Source organism: Moschus berezovskii, chromosome 23 (assembly GCF_049115385.1).
Source record: "Moschus berezovskii isolate FMDL1 chromosome 23, NW_MosBer_1.0, whole genome shotgun sequence".
Taxonomy (NCBI): Eukaryota; Metazoa; Chordata; class Mammalia; order Artiodactyla; family Moschidae; genus Moschus; species Moschus berezovskii.
In genome coordinates, this window is record NC_142482.1 from 32,412,820 (window position 1) to 32,426,087 (window position 13,268).

General features: G+C 42.3%; 1 long non-coding RNA gene across 1 annotated transcript in view; it reads right to left on the minus strand.

Moving 5' to 3' along the window:
- Positions 1-4,488: 4,488 nt before the first annotated feature.
- The window catches only part of LOC129543427 (uncharacterized), a 35,523-nt gene continuing 26,743 nt past the window's right edge, over positions 4,489-13,268 (minus strand). The window contains exon 3 of the long non-coding RNA XR_008683287.2: positions 4,489-5,071. This is a non-coding gene — a long non-coding RNA (uncharacterized LOC129543427). The remainder of the gene's footprint in view (positions 5,072-13,268) is intronic.

Sequence of the window (13,268 nt, forward strand, 5' to 3'; positions counted from 1 at the left end):
GCCATTTCTTCCCCCAGGAGATCTTCCCGACCCAGGGATTGAACCTGCATCTCCTGCATTGGCAGTCAGATTCTTTACCACTGAGCCACCAAGGAAACCCACCTTAGCCCTTAGAAGGATTAACAGAGTACATGATGATCTCTGGCTCCTGGCTCAACTCACAAGCTTAGTCGAAGTGTAAACATTTTGCAATATACATGTTAAAAGCTGATTATCTAAGTCTCCATCTGAAGAAATTTAGCTAAAGACATTCCCCTGGCATTTCCCAGCCTCCAATGTTTTGGCCCTGAGCCCTGGAGACCCAGGAGGCTGAGAACAACAAAGAAATTTTGCCTCATGCTGAATTCTCATCTCCTACCATTTCCTGTCATATCCACAGCTGTTCTCCATGCCGGGGCTTCACAAGATGCAAGTCACATCCCTCTGACTGGAAAGGACTCTAGGGAGCATACAGGCTGTCCCCCTACCTCTTAGGAATTACACTCAAATCATGAGATATGCTAGTGGCTTTGTGAACAGGGTCATCCTTAAATCCACCAGACCCTTTCCAGAATGAAGTTTTCAAGGTTGGCCATCCTGAAGCAGAGTCCAAGATGCTCCTTCAAGTTCCCCCAGCCTCCCACTCATGTGCAGAATCTTGAATTTGCACTTAACAGGGGACTTTATAACACATGTACCATTGCCACAGATGGTGGAGACCACAAGGTTCTGGTCACGTCCCTGGGTTGGGCCAGGTCCCTCCATGAAGAACAAAATCAAGTTGCACCTCAGGACTAAGAGTGAGTTAGAGGTGACTCTGTAGTTTTGAACCTGAATGACCGAGGTGTCCTTTCTGATGGAATTAGCAAGTCAATATACCTGTTGCTGATTCATGTTGAGGTCTGACAGAAAACAACAAAATTCTGTAAAGTAATTATCTTTTAACTAAAAAATAAATTAATTTAAAGAAAAGTGGAAGAAAGGTGGTGTGGGGATGACAAGAGAGCAGATTCATGGAGTCATTTTAGAGGGTGTTTAGACTTTCATTCTGGATCCAGAAAGGATGGATCTCATTAGGTAAATGAAACTATTTCTGAAGACTTAAGGTGGGGTTGCTTGTGCTATTATTTGTCACAGGAGATATCTGGGAAAACAAGAAGAGGACACTATAAGATAACTCTGTGTTGTGTGTGCTGTGCTTAGTCACTTAGTCGTGTCCAGTTATTTGAGACTCCATGGACTGTGTGGCCTGCCAGACTCCTCTGTCCATGGGATTCTCCAGGCAAGAATGCTGGAATGGGTAGCCATTCCCTTCTCCAGGGGATCTTCCCAACCCAAAGATTGAACCCAGGTCTCCCACACTGCAAGCAGATTCTTTACCATCTAAATCACTAGGGAGGCCCAAGAACATTGGAGTGGGTAGCTTATCCCTTCTCCAGGGGATCTTCCTGACCCAAGAATCAAGCCAAGGTCTCCTGCATTGCAGGCAGATTTTTTACCAGCTGAGCTACAAGGGAAGCCCATAAGATAACACTAGAAATCACTTAACATTTATACATATAATAAAATAATAGCATTCTTCCATTTCCAGTAAAATCGCTAGGGAAAAGGAAAATTATAGGGGAGCAAATAATGTTCCCCCTCCCAGAGTCAACCCTGAGTTCTCTGCTAATCTTGGGATTTGAGAATAGTTCTGGAGTCTCCCCAAAGCCATCTATGTTGAGTAGACACTTCTCAGTTCATACATGACTGCTTTCAAAACTCTTGACACATCCTCTCTTCTGAATACATTCTAGTTTGTCATTGTGCCACTGAAGATGATTCAGATTAATATTCAGAATTTTCGAAAAGTCTCTAAATCCAAAATGAACTTAAGAAAAAGAAAAAAGATTCATAGACCTTTTACCCATCTGGTGCAGCCTAAGACTACATTGAATTTTTAGCAGCAATATGGTAGTCACAGGTGACTTTGTATTGCCTTTTGGTCAGTTAATGTCAGTTTAGCTTTTTCAAACAAACTGCTTTTTCATATGCATTTGGTTGTTTGGGTTGTGTTGTTTTGTTTTTGTGTGACTAAAGGCAAACATTTACCCATGTTAAACAATGTGGTAAAGATGGGAGATGCCTACCAATCTCATTTACTGACACCTCTTTGAATGTGGATTCTGACTTATTAACCATCCTTCCCAACTTTGTGTTATTTCCAAATTAATAATCAGGTCATTTAAGACTTCTTTCAAATGTTTGATTAAAATATTGAATTGGAGAGGAAGGAAACCAAAGACACTGTGGCAGGTGATAAAATTTTCCTCCTTAAGCGGGTTCTTCAGGATCACATAGGCTTCCCTGGTGACTCAGATGCTAAAGTCTCCCTGCAGTGGAGAAGACCCAGGTTTGGTCCCTGGGTAGGGAAGATAACTTGGAGAAGGGAGGGCTACCCATTCCAGTATTCATGCCTGGGGAATTCCATGGAGAGAGGAGCCTGGTGGGATACAGTCCATGGGGTCACAAAGAATCAGATATGGCTGAGTGAATTCCACATCAGGATTATATTGTTGTTTTTCTTAATTGAGGTATAGTTGATTTACAATATTGTGTTAGTTTCAGATGTACAGCAAAGTAATTCTGCTATATATGTGTGTGTGTATTAATATAAAATATATTATATATATTCTATATATATTCTATATTCTTATATATATTATACACTTATAATTATATAATTATATTATATATTCTTATAATATATATTATGTAATATATGTATTATATATTATTATAGATATTCTTTATATATATTAAATATATTCTTTTTCAGATTCTTTTCATTATATTGAATATAGTTTCCTGTGCTATGCAGTAGGTCCTTGCTGTTTATCTATTTTACATATAGTAGTATCTGTTACTCCCATACTCCCAATTTATCCCTCCTCCCTGCCACTTCCCCTTTAGTAACTAAGTTTTTGTTTCTATGTCTGTGAGTCTGTTTCTGTTTTGTTAATAAGTTCATGTGTATCATTTTTTAAATTCCACATATAAGTCATATCATGTGACTTTTGTCTTTCTCTGTCTGACTTACTCCACCTGGTATGATAATCTCTCGGTTCATCCATTAGGGCTACATGGTTGATATAAGCTTCATATATAAAAAGTAAGCCATTATAAAAGTAATTGAACATTTTAAAAATTATTTTTGCAATGCCTGTGTTATGGACTTCATTGGAATGAAGAGACAGATAAATAGCAATCTCATTATAAGAAAAAACATGTCTGTGTTACTAAATTGAAATACAAGAAAAATGATAAGGTATTCAACTTGAGGCTTCCATTTGATTTCATGACATAAAAACTTTCTAGCCTGAGATCGAAGATTAAGGCTACAGGGAAAATTGAGAATCCATAAAACAGGTGTTGACCACGGGCTAGCAGAGGTCACTCCCCAGTACGGTGATGTCACAATTACTTTATGGTTGCCCAGGCATGTGAGTCATCCTGGGGCTTGCCCTAAGTAGAGTCATAAAGAAAGGTCATTTAAAATACCATTTCCCTCTTATAATGATGCTTCCCATTGAGTGTAAGTTCAAGAATCAGAGTAATTGAGTGGCAGCTTTTGACATGGTTATAAACAGGGCAGAGGGAAACAGGGTGAGTATACCAATATTCACCTAACAAAAATTTTTAAGTGAATTAAATCAAGTTTCTTGCCAGTCATGAATACCTGAAGGGTAATCACAGTTCCTCAGGGACACAATCTCCCGCCCAGTCAACACTCTTATCTTTTCTGGTGTCCATAGAAACAGTGTGCTTGTTTGCAACCAGAAGTTTTGATTGTTAAGACTGATGTTATCTTAGCCCTGCTCTGACCTTCCCAGGCCAGTGGGCTTATGGGAAGGTCCTCTCACTGCCAGGGCATCAGAGGCCATGTGCCCTGAAAAGGGAAGAGAGAAAGCTGGAAATAGCCTCTGAAAGAGGGCTGAGAGCTGGGTGGGGAAGCCACAGAAAGCGGGTCAACTACTCTTCTCCCTTCTTGGGTCCACGTGGAACTGAATCTGTCAGGACTGCTTCCAATTCAGGTGCAGAAAACTCACACTAGGGTGTTAGACAAAGATTAGGAGGAGAATGGTGGATGTGTTTCAGGCAGAGAGAACAGTTAGCATTCTTGATTGCTGTAAAGTTTGGGAAACATGCTGCTAAAACCTTAAATTCCATTTCCGAGGAGTTCCACTGATATACCAAGGGCCATGGAAAAGACTAAGAATGGTCCCCATCTTCTCCCTCTTCCCATTAAGAGTAGGACTCTGATCTCTTTGGGTTTTAGCTGAGCACATAGCCCCCAAGATTCCCATGAATTTAGGGCTTTCCTGGTGGTTCAGATGGTAAAGAATCTGTCTGCAATGCAGGAGACCTGAGTTTGATCCCCAAGTTGGGAGAATCCCTTGGAGAAGAGAATGGCTACCCAAGCCAGTATTCTTGCCTAAAGAATTACATGGATACAGGAGCCTGGTGGGCTACAGTCCATGGGGTCACAAAGAGTTGGATCTAATTGGCTAATATGCCAACTTTCAGAATACAGTTTTTATAAAAGGAAATCTTTTGCTCTCCACCTCCTCTACCCTGCTTCCTATGGGCTGGACTGTGTGGATGTGGAGTGAACCAATTTCAACCATGCAGATGAACTCTTTATCCTAGGAGATGGAAGGACCACATGAAGTGGAGAATCTGAATCTCAAATGGCCTGATGGAGAATAGACTCCTTGTATCACTGCTTCTGGACCAGTTCAAAAAGGGAAACAAACTCTTTGCTCTTTTTAAGCCACAAGATCTTGGGCATCATGTAGAGCAGCTTATCATGTACCCTAAGTAAGAGAAAGACAGAGGAAGGGGACAATGTTGGAAGGGGAAAGGAAGTGGGAAAGAGAAAGGAAGACCTGTGGAAGCTGGGGGAGAAAGCTAGAACTGAGGAGAAAACAGAAAAGCTGTTTAAGCTTCTAGTGCTTACATGGTTGATGGTAGTTCAGTTCAGTCGCTCAGTCGTGTTTGACTCTCCGACTCTTTCCAAATAAGCAAATCTGGTGATTGAGGAAAAGGTGGCCTGAATCAGGCAAGCGAAAAAGAGAGATTATTAGTGAGCTGGTCCAAGGGCTGGTCTCAGTCCTCTCAGGCAGAACTGCCTCCATCTGTCTGAGGTTGAAGGAAAGTTAGCGATGAGCACCAGCTTTTCTGGGTATTTAGTATAAGATGAGTACTTTACATCGGTGCCCCCACTTAATCCTATGATGACCCTTCGGGTAGGTCCTATTATCATCCTCACTCTACACTCTGGGACTCAGAAGTTGAATTATTTACCCACAGTCACATGGGTAACAAGTGGACCCAAATCCGATCACATGCTCAGTAGCTACCATGCTCCACTACACTTCTACTACGTTGGAGTCTCAGGAGGAGCTCCTGAAGAACATTGAGAATTCTTGAAAGTTTCCAAAAAAAGTGCAGTTTTGGTCATAACAGGGCAAATTTTCAGCCACCTTAAAAAAGAACACAAGAAATATGCTGTGTTCCAGGTGACCCACGCTACCACTCACAGCTGATGAGCTCTGAGGGGGCACTTGGCCCAAGGGCAGCTGATCTTACTGTTGCCCATGAATATGCTATGATTGGCACCAAAATATGACCAATTTGAGTTCTTCCCTTATAAAGTTGAGCTTGAAAACATCAAGGGAATGTGCAGTTATCCACAGAGACATAACCTAAAACATCTTGCTTAGTAAGATGACGGGACGAGCGGGCATGCTCTGTCATGTCCGACTCTTTGCAACCCCGTGGACTGTAGTCCCCCAGGCCCCTCTGTCCATGGAATTCTCCAGGCAAGGCTGCTGGAATAGGGGGCTAGTTTAAAGTTGAGGGAGTGGGGATTTCCCTTGTGGCTCAGTGGTTAAAAAATCTGCCTGCCAATGCAGGGAACACGGGTTTGACCCCTGATCCAGGAAGATCTTCCATCTCGTGAAGCAACTAAGCCCAAGCGCCACAACTGTTGAGCCTGTGCTCTAGAGCCTAGGAGCCTCAACTATTGAAGCCGGAGCACTCTAGACCTTGTGCTCCGCAAGAAGAGAAGCCACAGAAATGAGAAGCCCTCACACTGTAACTAGAGTAACCCTGCTCACAGCAACTAGAAAAAGGCCCACACAGCAATGAAGACCCAGCACAGCCAGAACTTAATAAATGAAATTATTTTTTTTAAAAAGTTGAGGGAACAGAAAGTATACTATGAGAAAAGACAGGAAGGAATGGAGATGATAAGATGTCATGAGGAAGAGAATATGTAGTTCATGAAAGCGAGCCTGAGAGAATCCAGCTTGCAGCGATTCAATCACCTGTAGCCATAAGTAAAAGCACCTCTTCTGAGATAACTGAAGCATATCTTTATGCTGTGCAACTACAAGAGTTGATGGGGAAACTGGGGGAGAGAAAGATTATTTACCTGGGACAGAGATTCTTAGAATGTGTTCTAGGGACCCCTACGGACCCCTCAGACTTTTTCAGGGGGTCTTTGAAGTTAAAATTATTAGGAGTAGATGAAGGAAAAGAAGGAGGAGGGGAAGGGGAAGAAGAGAAGAAGAAGAAAGGGGAGGGGAGGGGAGAGGGAGGAGAAAGAGAAGGAGGAGGAGAAGACATGATTTTCCCTTTCTACTCTTATTCCCTCACATTTGTATATGGGTTCCCCCAGTGGCTCAGATGGTAAAGAATCTGCCTGTGATGCAGAAGACCTGGGTTCGATCCCTGGGTTAGGAAGATCCTTCAACTCATTCTTTTTTTTTCTTAATAGTCAGTAAACTATTGAGTTTATTTTTTAAAACATTATAAACAAATTCATTCAATCATAGCTTGAAAACACATAAAATTCCTTTTTGAAGAATCTTCTGTTAATACAACTTTCTTTTTTCTCATTAATTAATTTATTTTTTATTGAAGGATAATTGCTTTACAGAATTTTGTTGTTTTCTGTCAAACCTCAACATGATCAGCCATAGGCATACATGTATCACCTCCCTTTTGAACCTCCCTCGCATCTCCCTCCCCATTGCACCCCTCTAGGTTGATACAGAGCCCCTGTTTGAGTTTCCTGAGCCATACAGGAAATTCCAGTTGGCTATTTACTTTACACATGGTAATGTCAGTTTCCATGTTATCTCTCCATACACCTCACCCTCTCCCCCCTGTCTCCCCATGTCCATAAGTCTATTCTCTATGTCTGTTTCTCCACTGCTGCCCTGTAAATAAATTCTTCAGCACCATTTTTCTAGATTCCATATATATGTGTTAGAATATGGTATTTATCTTTTTCTCTCTGACTTACTTCACTCTGTATAATAGGTTCTAGGTTCATCCACCTCATTAGAACTGACTCAAATGCATTCCTTTTTATGGCTGAGTAATATTCCATTATGTAAATGTACCACAACTTCTTTATCCATTCATCTGTCGATGGACAGGCAACCCATTCTTGCCTGGAGAATTCCATGGACAGAGGAGCTTGGCGGGCTACAGCCCATGGGGTCACAAAGAGTTGGACACGACTGAGTGGCTGACACTTCACTTTCTCACATTTGTACAGAATAGGAAAAGTTCATTGATATAGGTTGAAGTGTCACATTGCCACCAGTCTTCAAGAATCATTGGTGAAGGGGATTAAGAGGTACAAAGTATTATGTATAAAGTGAAAAAGTTACGAGGGTGTGATGTACAGCAGAGAGATGTAGTCAATATTTTATAATAACTTTGTATGGAGTATATACTATAAAAATATACGATCACTATGTTGCACACTTTAAAGCAAACACAATATGATAAGCCAACTATACTGCAATAAAAAAGAAAAATTTTCCTTGGACACAGCACTAAAGGTGAATTAAAAAAAGAATCAAACACCTGTCAAATGTTACTGTATTATCAAAGAAGAATATTCATAATCTCCTGGAAAGCTATTAGAATACTTCTCCCTTTTCCGACAAAATATGTGACAAGCTAGATTTTCAACCAAAATGATATATCACAACAAATTGAATGAAAAAGTAGACATGAGAATCAAGCTATTTACTAAAAAGCCAAACATTAACAACTTTTGCAAAAATGTAAAGCAATAAAGCTTTTTTTGTTTGGGAAAATAAAGCTGTTTTTCATTTTAGAAATGACTACTGCACAATTGCACTCATCTCACACGCTACTAAAGTCATGCTCAAAATTCTCCAAGTCAGGCTTCAGCAACATGTGAACCGTGAAATCCCAGATGTTCAAGTTGGTTTTAGAAAAGGCAGAGGAACCAGAGATCAAATTGCCAACATCCACTGGATCACTGAAAAAGCAAGAGTTCCAGAAAACATTTATTTCTGCTTCATTGACTATGCCAAAGCCTTTGACTATGTGGATCATAATAAACTGTGGAAAATTCTGAAAGAGATGGGAATACCAGACCACTTGACCTGCCTCTTGAGAAGCCTGTATGCAGGTCAGGAAGCAACAGTTAGAACTGAACATGGAACAATAGACTGGTTCCAAATAGGAAAAGGTGTACGTCAAGGTTGTATATTGTCACGCTGCTTATTTAACTTATATGCAGAGTACATCATGAGGAACGCTGGGCTGGAGGAAGCACAAGCTGGAATCAAGATTGCCGGGAGAAATATCAATAACCTCAGATATGCAGATGATACCACCCTTATGGCAGAAAGTGAAAAAGAACTAAAAAGCCTCTTGATGAAAGTGAAAGAAGAGAGTGAAAAAGTTGGCTTAAAGCTCAACATTCAGAAAACTAATAAGATCATGGCATCCGGTCCCGTCACTTCATGGCAAATAGATGGGGAAACAGTGGGAACAGTGTCAGACTTTATTTTTCTGGGCTCGAAAATCACTGCAGGTTGTGATTGCAGCCATAAAATTAAAAGATGCTTACTCCTTGGAAAGAAAGTTATGACCAACCTAGAAAGCATATTAAAAAGCAAAGACATTACTTTGCCAACAAAGGTCCATCTAGTCAAGGCTATGGTTTTCCAGTAGTCATGTATGGATGTGAGAGTTGGACTATAAAGAAAGCTGAACACCAAAGAATTGATGCTTTTGAACTGTGGTGTAGATGAAGACTCTTGAGAGTCCCTTGGACTGCAAGGAGATCCAACCAGTCCATCCTAAAGGAGATCAGTCCTGGATGTTCATTGGAAGGACTGATCTGAAGCTGAAACTCCAGTACTTTGGCCACCTGATGTGAAGAGCTGACTCATTTGAAAAGACCCTGATGCTAGGAAAGATTGAGGGCAGAAGGAGAAAGGGATGACAGAGGATGAGATGGCTGGATGGCATCACCGACTCGATGGACATGGGTATGGGTGGACTCCGGGATTTAGTGATGGACAGGGAGGCCTTGTGTGCTGCCGTTCATGGGGTCGCAAAGAGTCGGACATGACTGAGCGACTGAACTGAACTGAACTGATGCTATCAAGACATAAATTTTATTATTTTTAAGTGAATTAAAATTTTTAATGTTCCCAATTTTAACATCTAATAAGGTAAAAATAAGAAACAGTCCAAGAACACAAAAGCTCTTTTGAGGTCTGTAATAATTTTTTAAGAGTTTGGAGGGCTCGGTGGTAAACCTGCCTGAGAAGGCAGGAGACACGAGAGACTTGGGTTCCATCCCTGGGTTGGGAAGATCCCCTGGAGGAAGAAAGGACAACCAACTCCAGTATTCTTGCCTGGAGAAATCCCATGGACAAAGGAACCTGGTGGGCTACAGTCCATGGGCTTGCAAAAGATTCGGACATGACTTAGCAACTAAACAGCAGCAAGAGGAATCTTGAAACTTAGAAGTGTGAAAATTATTGTTCTAGTGTGTTTCACTTCTCTTCATCATTTTGCTTTTTCTCCAGCTTTCTTCACACGTTGGCCACAAATCCCGTTACTGCTTTTCCACCGTTTAATTCCCGGCACTCTCGAGTCACATTAAGGAAAACAGTAAGCCAAAAGGTAGCATTCATGGCACTCTGCAAGGTCTGTCCCTACCACCCAGTCTGCTGGCACTGTTTTTAACTCACCCTTTAATTATAGCCTTAAGTTATAGCTCTCTGGCTGATTTCATTTAGCAAGAGCTTGTTGACAAATTCAAATGAACTCACTTCATAAGTAAGATGCATGGAGTTTGCCTCCTATTGAAATGGCCTCCCTCCTATTAAATTATTTATTTCATTCCAAAGGCATGCTGATTTCACTTTGCCACTCTCACTGGGAACACAACACTAGGTAGCTTTGATTGAATTTTAGGATGGCTGGGCACAGTCTGAAGGGCATTGCATGCAGAGCCTAACTGACTAATATGGACAAACCTCTAGGGTTGTTGCAGAGATTAAGGGCTTAGAAATAAAAAGTGTTCAATAAACAGGATGTGCTCAGAAAATGATGATTGTTACAAAAGCCTCTCACTTGCCTTTTGAGTTACTTATTGTTATCATACCCATTTTACAGATGAGAAAACAGACATTACAAAACTCCTTCGAAGTCACCCAGGTAGCATAGCCAGGCTTGGAACTAGACACTCACTTTGGCGCCCATGTTTTTAGCCACTATACTTATGACTTTTATTTGCTAGAAATTTATAAAGGCTTCAAGTAAGACAGACTTTTTCAGAATTTTATTTTAGGCTCCCAATGGTCTTTACAAGTGGCACAATAATCCTCTGCCATTTAAATTCCTTTGAGGGTTTTCCAGAAATAATTATAAATAAATTTATAACTATTTAGTGGCAATCTTATCAATACTGTTTTTAAAAAAAGGAATGAGATGGCAATTACCAAATATTATAGAAGACTGTGGATAATTTGCCTTCAGATCTTTCAAAAGATAACATTTCTCAGTGAATTCCCTGACCATCCAGTGCTTAGGACTTTACTTTCACTGCCAAGGGCCTGGGCTTGATCCCTGGTCTGGGAACTTCCCAGGTGGCGCCAGTGGTAAAAAACCTGCCTGCCAATACAGGAGATGTAAGAGATGCAGGTCTGATCCCTGGGTCAGGAAGATCCCCTGGAGGAAGGCATGGCCACCCACTCCAGTATTCTTCCCTGGAGAACCCCTTGGACAGAGGAGCCTGGTGGGCTGCTGTCCATGGGGTCACACACAGTTGGACACGACTGAAGCAACTTAGCATGCATGCATGCACTCGAGAAGGAAATGGCAACCCACTCCAGTGTTCTTGCCTGGAGAATCCCAGGGACAGAGGAGCCTGGTGGGCTGCCGTCTGTGGGGTCGCACACAACTGAAGCGACTTAGAAGCAGCAGCAACATAAATAGAAGTCATTTACACTCATAGAAGGGAGTGTTTTAACTCATCACAAACTCAGCTTCTGCTAGTTGAGAAAAGGATCGGGAGTGCACACAGGACCCAAATGGCAAACTCCTTGGCAGAGACCAGACAGTGGACGTCAACAGAATGGCACCTGGGACACCTCGGCCAGGTTGACGGAGACCTGGCAACACCTGACCAGGAGGGTCAGAACTGTCCCCAAGTCTGAATTCCTCCCCCTGCCCTGAAGAATCTTGGAGTGGTGGCGAAGTGATATCGAGCCTTTCATTCAAGTTTGCATTTAGCATAGTAAGCAGAACACATCAAAACCAGATACAAAGCTGCAGAAAGCCCTGATCCTGACCTAGAAGACAAAGCCCTTTGCTCTCCAGAATGGCTGATGGAAGTCATCTCAGGAGGCTTGTCTGTGTTCTCCTTTCCAAGGCTCTATGGTGAGGATTTGCAGGATTCTCTGTGCGGGGTGACAAATATTTTGAAGCACACTGGAGATATTTTCAGGAAGAATGTGAAGTGTGCTCACCCGACCATGGAACAGGATAAACAAAGGCTACGTAACTCCTTGCACGAGAGAAAGCATTCCTTCCTTTCACCATGATAATATTTCTGTGAGCCAAGCAAGGATGTGGGTGGAAGGCCGGCCAGGGACAAAGCCGCAGCTGTCCCTGTGACTGTTATCTCAGCCTCCTAAAACCTGTGATAGCTAAAAGAATGGGAGAGAAAACAAAAAGAAACCTCAGGACTTCCCTCGTGGGTCAGTGGTAAAGAATCTACCTGCCAGTGCAGGAGACACGGGTTTGATCCCTGGTCCGGGAAGATCCCACACATCGAGGGACAGCTATGCCCGTGTACCTCAATGACTGAGCCTGTGCTCTGGAGCCTGGAAGCCGCAACTACTGAGCCCACAGACCACAACTGCCGGACCCCAAATGTTCTAGAGACCCCGCTCCCCAAAAAGAGAAGCCACCACAACGAGAAGCCCACACACCGCCAATGGAAGAGTAGCCTCAGGTTGCCGTAATAGAGAAAACCCCCAAAGCAATGAAGATCCAGCACAACCAAATAGATAAATAAAATTATTCAAAAGAGGGCGAAAGAGGAAAGAAATCTCAAAGAAAAGTAATATTGGCAGCCCATCCATCCACACACACACACACACACACCGCTCCCCTCCGTCTCTTGGCTTAGAGGCTGGGGTACATTTTCTTTTCTGTGTTAATGCCACCAGATATGAAGAAGCAACTTGTATCCAGAAGCATAAAGCCACCCAAACGGCCTGAGGGGTTCTTCTATGGCCCCCTGTCGGAGACAGCAAAGGTGTTCAGAGATGATATTTTCCTTTCTATATTTGTGTTTAATATATGTGGAGCCGAAGGGTACATGCCATCCCCTGCAGTGCCAAAGCACTTGGCAGATGGTGAGAAAAACCAACACAGACAGCCAAAGCCCTGCTTTTAGGATTGGGAAACGGGCCAGGGACAAATTGCTCTGTGAGCCCCACCAATGTGGAAAATCAGGTGAGGGCCAGTCAGAGGAGCATCGGGGTGCTCTTTGGACAAATAAGTTGTTGGGTTTTGCTTTGAAAGCACAAAAAAGCAGCAGCATGATTTACAACCAGCCAAGCAACACTGAAAAGTGCATGTCTAAAGCCAAGATCCTCCTCCCCTCCCATCCCTTCCTGCCCTCCAGGTAATTATTGTATTATTAACAATTTAGTATGTATTCCATGCACCATGCTTCAGTATAACCAAGCAAGCACACACATGCATAACATAACAAGAGTTTTTTTTTTTTTTTTTACTCTAACCCATCAGGAAATCCTATCAGCAATATTTTCATAAAGCATCTAGGGACTTCCCTGATTGTCCAGTGGCTAAGACTATGTGCTCCCAATGAAAGGGGCTGGAGTTCAATCCCTGGTCAGGAAACTAGATTCCATATGCCACAA